Genomic DNA, 8,541 nt, shown 5'->3' on the forward strand with positions numbered 1-8,541 from the left:
AATGCCGCTGGGTTCACAGTGTGCATCCCAGAGCCTTGCCCAGGGTGGGGTGCAGAGTCGATTTGGGCGTTCAGCCTCAGGTTCCCATGATGGCAGTGTTGGGAGGGACTTTAACAGGAATACAGTACATTCTGTCTGTTGCTTGCACTGGATCAGCTCTGCCCTTAGTGAGCCTCACTCTGTTCTCTGCAACAGCCATCTCTAGTGACAGTCAACCGTCTGAGCCTCAAATGCCATCATACTTGGGGTTGCGATACCCCAGGTTGTTGCACCAGCCCAGAGATCTCGTCTGCGAAGCTCGTGGTTTCTCTTACTCCTCCTCAGATTGGGCTTTTGCTGTCTTCCAGTGCAACCTGCTGAGTTTAAGGCAGCAAAAACAGTATTAGAAAGCTGCTCTTCAGAACCCACACCGTGTTCCCACATCCACAGAAGGGGATCTTTCTTTTTAACTTGGCCTGGTTTTTCCCTTTCTCCCAAGCTGCACCCTTAGAATGCACTTTGGAAGACAGACCTTCTTTCTAGAAGCTTGCAGGGCTGCTTTGTTGGGCAGCTGGGTGAGTGAGCTCATTAAGCCTGCTGGTAATTGAATTTCTGCAGCAAGTCTTGGAGCCTTACAGGCTTAGGGCTCAACAAGGTTCTTTTTGCTAATCTGACATCTTATTTTGAAAAGGGGCCTGGATGCCCCCACACTGTGTCCAATCTATTAAAACTGTTGGGCAAATGGGCCGACATGCTCTGTCTTCCTCTGGAAACATCACTCTGCTAGATAAGCCAAGTTTGGGAGGGCCTGTGTGTTAGTTAATGGATCCCCTGATTTCTCTATAGGGGTGACTAAAACCTAGTGTGAGACACTTCAGATTCAAGACACAGTCAAGCTCTATTGCTGGATAGGGCTTAGAAGTTGGCAGATGGGGAAGAGTGCTGGGTATCCCAGACTCACAGCCTACATTGTAAATTTAGGATTTCACTGTAGCTCCCCCTCATATGTGCTGATGAGTAGAGGGCTTTGTAGGTAAGCTAAGAGGTCAAGAAAGGAAGCTTGGGGTGTGTTCATTTGCTCTCAGGCAGGGATCTGGGCTGCATGGTTTGGGATGGTGTCTTCACTGCCCATTGTATCCAGCGCTCATCAGAGTCTCTTTAACATCTGTACCAAGTGTCTGGGAGAGCAATGCCTGGCATTTGAAAATACCCACAATATGGAGTTTGTTGTGGGTTCTGACCATCCCTTTCTACCTTGGTTTGAAACACTGAATTATCACCAGACTTCCAGTCACCACATCATGAGGGATCCCTCCAATGTAATGGTCCCCTCTCACGTTCTTGTGGGCAGGTCAAGTTGTGGACTCAAATTCTCCAACCCAAGAAACTAGTAATGGCCATTTTTGTAGACAGTGCCCTCTTGGACTAATTCATCTATGCCTCCTTTGAGTTACATTGGATGAATAATTGATTTGTTCCAATATACTGGACCAGAGAGAAAAATATGGTTGATTTGAAAATGTGTCATTTAAAAAGTTAAAATTTTCAAGAGGTAGTTTTGTCATCTAAATTTAAAAGAAATACCTCTTTGAAGTCCTTGCTTCTGACTTATGTGCCAAACATAGTGCCTATTCACTTAATGCAAAAGAAAACAAGGAGGGAAGAGGAACTAAAAAGACATGAGACATACAGAACACAAAATATAAAGTGGCAGTTTTATATCTAACTATATTATCAATTATATTAAATGTGAGTGGATCAACCATCTAGTCAAAAAAGAGGTTTCTGTCTCAGGGCACTTGTACTGGAAAGAGAGAGATAGAGAGAGAGAGAGAGAGAGAGAGAGATAAAGTGAGAAATCACCAACCGGGAGGATAGCCATGCCACAATCTCTCCTCCTCCATTCTCTTCCCAGGATCTTGGGCACGCATGCACATGTGCCTGAAGTGATTTTCAAGCCACTGGGTCTGGGACTCAAACTGGTTGGCCATGTATGATTCCAGCATAGTAACCACTATGCCATCTACTGCCCCAAAGGGCAGATTTTTAAAAACTAGTCCATTTGGGCTGTTACAACAAGATACTGTAGGTTGAGTAGTTTATAAACAACAGGAATATATTTCTCACCGTTCTGGAGATTGGGAAGTTCAAAGTCAGGGCACTGGCACATTCAGTGTTTGGTAAGTGCCAATTTCTGCATAGATAGTTTTCTCACTGGGTCTTCAGTGCTGGAAGGGGTGCTCACCTGAGAGAGACAGAGAGAGGGAAAGGGAGAAATCAGCCCCCAGGGGGAATGGCCACCCCACAATCCCTTCCTTCCATTCCCCTCTTGGAATTTTGGGTACACATGCACACATGCCTGGTGTGAGTTTCAAGTCATCGGGTCTGGGACGTGAACTGTGGTCAGCCATATGGAAATCCAGCACCTTAGACACCACACCACCTGCTGACCTCCATTTACCTGTGATTTTAAACTTATTTTACATTACTAGTTATAAAAGTCAGTCAGTGAGAACAGTGAGGTTGCTTTGATGACTTGAAGTTGCTAAATGAAAACTTTGGGGTGATGGTTGCAGGCTGAAAAGCTGTGGCAGCCTGAGTATCCAAGGACTTGCTGTAGATGTGGAAACAGTCGACACTGTGACAGCGTGTGTACCACATTTGCAATTGGTAATGTTTTTGTGACCATTTGGTCTTGCAGTCTCAGGATACAGTTCAGTGGAGAGGACAGGAGAGACCACACCCCAGACCTGCACGAAGCCACGTTCATCAGGCAGTGAGGTCCCTGCAGTGAGGGCTACAGAGGGTTAACGTTTGATGTGCAGTGCATTCGAGTTGGTGTGATGTTTTTCTAGTTTAAAACAATTATGTCTAGAAAAAGAATCAAGCATTTGTTGCTCCAGACCCCTGACATCAACACCTCAATCGTCTTCAAGGAGCACCAGGCCCCAGCATTTTGCATAATGACAGTTTTGCCCTGTCTCAAACATCAGCCACATGTCTGTGTGCTGTCATCTGCCCATCACTGTCACATTGGGTGTCTCAACTACTAAGACTGGGACCTGTGGGACTAGAGCCTCCACCCCACCGTTGGCTGGGCTGGAAGAAGAGCTGTAACCGGAGCCACACTTGCCTTACCACCCAATCTCTGCAAACAGACCTTCAGGACCTGTGCCCTCTTAGCAGTGTCTGGAGATGCTGTCCACTCACTGCTTCCTCAGAGTGATGGTTGAGTTACAGAAGTGTTTGGGGAGAGGAAGATTTGTACCAAGAAAGGGTGGTATCTTTCTGAAACTCACCCCTGACCGTTGGACTGCTTTGTGAGACTCTCCTTCGATCCAGGATGAAGCACAAACTTCTAGTTACCATGTGTTGAGGCCTCATCTCTTGGTGCTTCCATTTTTACTGACTGCTGTAGTCCTCAGGCTGCTATAAGGAAAATAACGTGGATGGGGCAGTTCTGGAGGCTGGAAGTCCAACATCAAGATGCCAGCCAGCCTGGTTCCTGTGAGGTCTGCAGAGGACCACCTCTGGCTGTATTCTAATGAGAGAGAGAGGGAGGGAGAGGATGTAGAAGCAAGATTTCTCATATCTCTTCATTATTTAATTATTAAAAACTGTATGTACTCACCAGAGAGACAGAGAGAGGTGAAGAGAGAGAAAAAACCCTCCAGCGGTGTGTAGTCATGCCACAATCTCTTTTCCATTTTTCCATCCTGTCGGGATTTGGGGCATGCAAACACATACAGTGTGTTTTTCAAGCTGCTGGGGCTGGGATTTGAGCTGTGGTTGGCTATGTGGGATCCAGCTCTCTGGATCTATGGGCTGGCCCTTATCTCTTCTTAGAAGGGCACCAATCTCATCACCTAATTACCTGCCAAAGGCCCCATCACCAGAGGCTATCACATTAGAGACACGAGCTTTCGGAAGCACAAACGTTCAGTATGTGACACCCACCCTTACCTTTACAGAAGTGCCTGCCTTCCCTGAGCTTGCCAGGACCCCTCCCTTCCTGGCTGCACAACCACATCTTTTTGGTGCCTTTAGAGGTGGCTCCAGCTTGTCTCCTACGGCAATAGAGGTGCTTCCCTGCACTATGTCTGCGCAGTCCTTGCCACATGCACATCTCTCGTCTCTCCCCGTTTTTCTTCGTCACTGGCTGGAGCTCGGAGAGGGTGGGCTGTGTGAGATCCGCGTCGGGTTCCCTGTACCTGAGGCCTGGTACGGAGCAAGCACTTGGCTGCCGAGTGAGTGGATGGCTGGGTGGAGCTTGTGTTCTGTTCAACTTTTTCTTGATTCTGGCTCTTTATCTGTATTTCCTGACAGTACCTATTTTATTATTTTAAAAAAAAATTATTAATAATTATTTATTCAATTTTATTATTCAATATTATTATTTTGAAAAATTTGACCAAAGAACAGAGAGAGAGAGAGAGAGACGGGGGAGTGGGAGTGAGAAAGCAAGTCTCCAGGTCCAGGACTCAAACTGGTCAGTCATGTGGGAGTCTAGCACCCCAACCTCCATGTGCCCCCAACCCCGTACCTACTTTAGATATCCTTCCTTCATCATGCAGGCTCCATGCTCCCTGGCCTCCCAGTTACCAGACAGTAACCTGGAGTGAGTAACCTGTAATAACCCGGGACTAGCCTGAGCACTCCAGGCCCGTGTTATTGTCACTCTCCTGTTCCTGGTCTCTTCCTGTCTCAGCACGTCCCTCCCTAACTGCCACACTTTCCGGAGCTGCTTTCTTGAGCCATGACACACGTGGACACTGCTGTCCCCCTCACTCCCACCCTGCCCCCCGTCCACCGGCGTGTCTTACTGAGCAGTGTGCACACAGCAGGCACTTGGTAGGTGTCTGCTGAGGAGTGCCTGGATACTGGTGCAGTGGCTGATGTAGAAAGGATGTGGAAACCACAGAAAGAAGTTGCTCTTTGCCTGGAAGTCACCAACCACTTCTCCTTACTCTTGGTGGTGTGGTTACCTGCCAGCCTTGTGACTCATTTCAGCCGAGGTGAGACAGAAACCACCTCTGCCTGGGGTCTTTTCTGGGACTTCTTAAGGGGCCCTTGCACGTTAATAAAGGAGAGATTCCAAAGTGCTGCAGGGAGTTTGCCAAGAGTGAAGAGTTGAAAGAGCAAAAGTTTTATACTGAGGTGGGGACATGCGCAAGTCATTTACCTGCTTTCGGCTAAAGTTTCTTTCTTTTTTTTTTTTTAAGAAATGAGGAAAACATGTGCTTCTCTAGAAACTTGTGTGAGCCTCAATATTATGTCTAAAGCACCTGAAGTTCGTACCTGCATAGGAAGAGGCAGCCTACGTCTACTATGCAGAATGGCAGACTTAGCTCACTGCCCACTAAATGTAGTTACTTTGGTCTTCTCTTGGATGGAGAAGTGTCTGGACTACACTTGTCATGCTATCCTCATGCCCCAGCATAACCTCTGGCACCTGGAAGCTACAGAGTAGAGCAGTAAGAACACAAGCACTGGAGACAAGTTGCCTGCTGACAACCTCCCATCCCCACTTGCTAGGTGGGTTGTGTTGGCCAACATCCCCTTTCCTGCTGGGACCTTAAAACAGGGTGCCAAGAGTTCCCATGTCATAAGACTGCAGAATATTCGGTGATTTGGAAAATTTAGGGCAGTTCCTGGTACAGTTAAGTGAGTGGTGATTGTTGTCACTATTACTTGGTGCATGCTTGTTGAATTGTATTGATTGCTGTCTGATGGAAGAGGGACATAGTTGCTGTCACGATACTTAATTCTTATGGCACAGGTTATCAGTCCCCATCGCCCCTCCCTCCCTCAAATTTCCTCTCCTTTTCAGCACTCAGTAAGATTTTATTAAGGAAACAGAAAACTCCACGTGCACAGAATGTTCTAAAGGAAACTATATCATGTTCTCGTGAATGTTGATAACTCTCATTCCTCTATTTGCTGATAATTTTATGTGGGTTCTGAGTATGTTACAAGTAGCAATTTTATCAGAAATTGTTTGTGTTTGTGGGTGTGTTTGGTGGGAAATTGAAGTAGGTGGTTTTCTGATGATATTGGAGGCATTTTACAAGCTGGGATATTTTGGAACTATTATTTTACAGGCGTGTTGGGGCTAATTCAGTGGTGTTTGATTTTCTGTTGTCAATATGTTTTGTTCTTGGAGGGCCATAGCATGGTGTGCAGGAGGAAGCCTGGCTGTTTATCCCTAAATACACTCTTGGATGCCTTCTAAGAGCATGCCAAGCAGGACGTTGGTCCTAGAGATAAAAAGCAAAACATGCAGTTCTTTGGGCAGCTTGGAATGGCTTTGGAGTCAGACAGATGCGGTTTTGAGCCCTGGCTATGGGTCTTGTGCAAGTGACTTCACCTCTTTGAGCTTTAGTCTCTTTACCTGTTAGGTGGGGATAACGTTACCTGTTTGACAGGGAGGTTTTGAGGAAGAGCTGAGAAGGTGTGCCCAGCACACTGCCTATAGAGTTAGCTCTTCTAAGAGACAACCCTTGGGTTAGCTGCTGCTCTGGGCCTGGAGGCAGGAGTCATGCTCCGATAAACCCAGCAGCCTGGCTTGGGGCCACTGTTGAGCCACCTCCTTTCTTTGTTCTCTACCTGGCACCAGGAGGAGGGTCACCTTCTGCAGAGGAGGTGGGCATGTTTGTTTTCCTGTGGATTTGTGACTTTGTAGCACTGTTGCATTGATAGTGCGTGGGGGGGGCTCAGGAAGGCCTAGGGAGCAGGTGGTGGTGGTGGCTGGGGCGGGGTGTCCCTGCCTGGGACAAGGCCTTTCAGCCCAGTTCCACCCAGTCTGCCGCTCAGGCTTGCATTTCCTGAGTACTCCCCAGGTGGGTAAGCCTCTCATCTATCCTGCTAGAAGGTGAAAGGCAACTGGGACCTCAAGAGGTTAAGTAGTCACTTAAAGGTCAGAGTTAGTGAGCCAGGGCCCTGGGATGAGAACCTAGCTCTCTCTTCACCCACACTCCCGGGGGGGTTTCAGTGAATGGCAGAGACCGTGGTTTGTGGGGTGAGTCCTTCCAAGAGCAGCTTCATGTGGACCGCTAAACAGGATTTCACTTTGTGAAAAGAGCAAAAAATATTATTCCTGCCTTCTGAACATACACACACATTTAATTTTTTTCCTGGGAGTACACTGACTCCGGTACATACTGGGTAACCTGGAGCCTTTCCCTCCCCTGCTTCCTGTCTCAGAGGCAGCTGTGAACGACCCACCCCACCGCGAGGCCAACTTCGAGCAAAGTACAGGATGGCTGGCAGGTGGGGGGTGGGGGATGCCTCCTGGGTTTGGGTGGAGTTGAGGTCAGTGGAGGCCTCCCTGGGGATGTGACCCAGAGAATATGATAGGCGATAAAGGAAAAGCCACCTACCCTACCGGTAGCCACCTCTCTCAATTCACAGACACGAAACAGTGCAGACGATGCTTTCCTCCCTAGGAGCGGGCTGGTTACAGGAAAGGTTAGAGCTCTGCGTCCTGCTCTCCTACCCCTGCACCCTAGGGAGGGAGCCGGAGTGGGCATGGCTTGGGCAATGGAGTTAGGGGCGGGGCAGGAAGCGGAAGGGGCGGGGTCAAGGTTGACTTTAAAAGGCCAGCACGAAGATGTGTGCCCCAGATGGAAGATGCGTGCCCCAGATGCGTGCCCCGGAAGTGGACTGTGTGGGGCTGGGGAGTTAGGGTTTGTTTTACTTCTTTTCTGCGTATTTGCCTTTGAAGTAGAGGCGGCTTGGCTGGGGTTGGGGAGGGGAGGAGTCTTGGGCACGGGGTCTCCTTGGCAGGCGTGGAGGGGTCGAGGCATGTGGGAGCCAGGGCGCACCGGGTGGAGATGGTGGGTGTGTCGTGGGTGGTGGTCTGGGAGGTGGAGCGGGAGGGTCAGGTTGATGTTTGGGGGAAGCAGCCATTATTAGTACGACTGTTACTGCCTCAGTCATGCATAGTCAGAGAAATCAGAGAAGTGACACCTGACAAGGCCACTCAGGCCGTGAGGGCGAGAGCCGGGATTTGACACGTCAACTGACAGTGAAGTCCTCCCTATACTCGACCCAGGGAGCCCAGGGCCGGAAGGAGCCTTGGGGAGTCATGGAGGGCACTCTGGAACAGGCGACAATGTGGTTTATAAACATTTTCTTCTTACTCAGAGTAAGAAGATTCCGGGATTAGGAGTTAAGCGGTATTCACATCTTACTTTCGGTATACATTTGAGTTACGCACACCCTCCGTGGACTCCATGTCCCATCTGTACAATGGGGAATTTGGACCAGATGAACTTTTTAAAAGTCCCTTTCAACTCCAGAGCTCATTCCTTTTCTGTGTTGGTAGTTGCTAAATCTTTTTCTTTTGGGAAGACTGGCATCTGCCTATCAACACCTTGACCCACCTCAGGCTCTCCTAGTGGTTTTGGGATATCGGTGGGTGTCAGCTCCAGGCCGCTGTTCATGACAACAAGACCTCTGTCCACCATTTCGAAAAGGCTGAAACCCTTCCTGGTCACTCAGGTTGTGAATAATGTCATGAGGTTCACCTGCTGGGCCTTCCTGCACCCGAGCGATCTGCAT

General features: G+C 48.6%; 1 protein-coding gene across 2 annotated transcripts in view; it reads left to right on the plus strand.

Annotated features, from left to right (window-relative positions):
• JAKMIP1 (janus kinase and microtubule interacting protein 1) overlaps positions 1 to 8,541 on the plus strand; it is a 133,806-nt gene that overhangs the window by 6,145 nt on the left and 119,120 nt on the right. Inside the window, exon 1 of one of the 2 annotated variants that reach the window (XM_027773870.1) lies at positions 7,610 to 7,664. The exons of the other annotated variant lie outside the window; for it this stretch is intronic. The gene's annotated coding sequence lies outside the window, so the exon portion shown is untranslated. Of the gene's footprint in view, positions 1 to 7,609; positions 7,665 to 8,541 lie in introns of those variants that run through there. 2 annotated transcript variants of the gene reach the window in all.

Source organism: Tupaia chinensis, unplaced genomic scaffold (assembly GCF_000334495.1).
Source record: "Tupaia chinensis unplaced genomic scaffold, TupChi_1.0 Scaffold000384_1, whole genome shotgun sequence".
Lineage (NCBI taxonomy): Eukaryota > Metazoa > Chordata > Mammalia > Scandentia > Tupaiidae > Tupaia > Tupaia belangeri.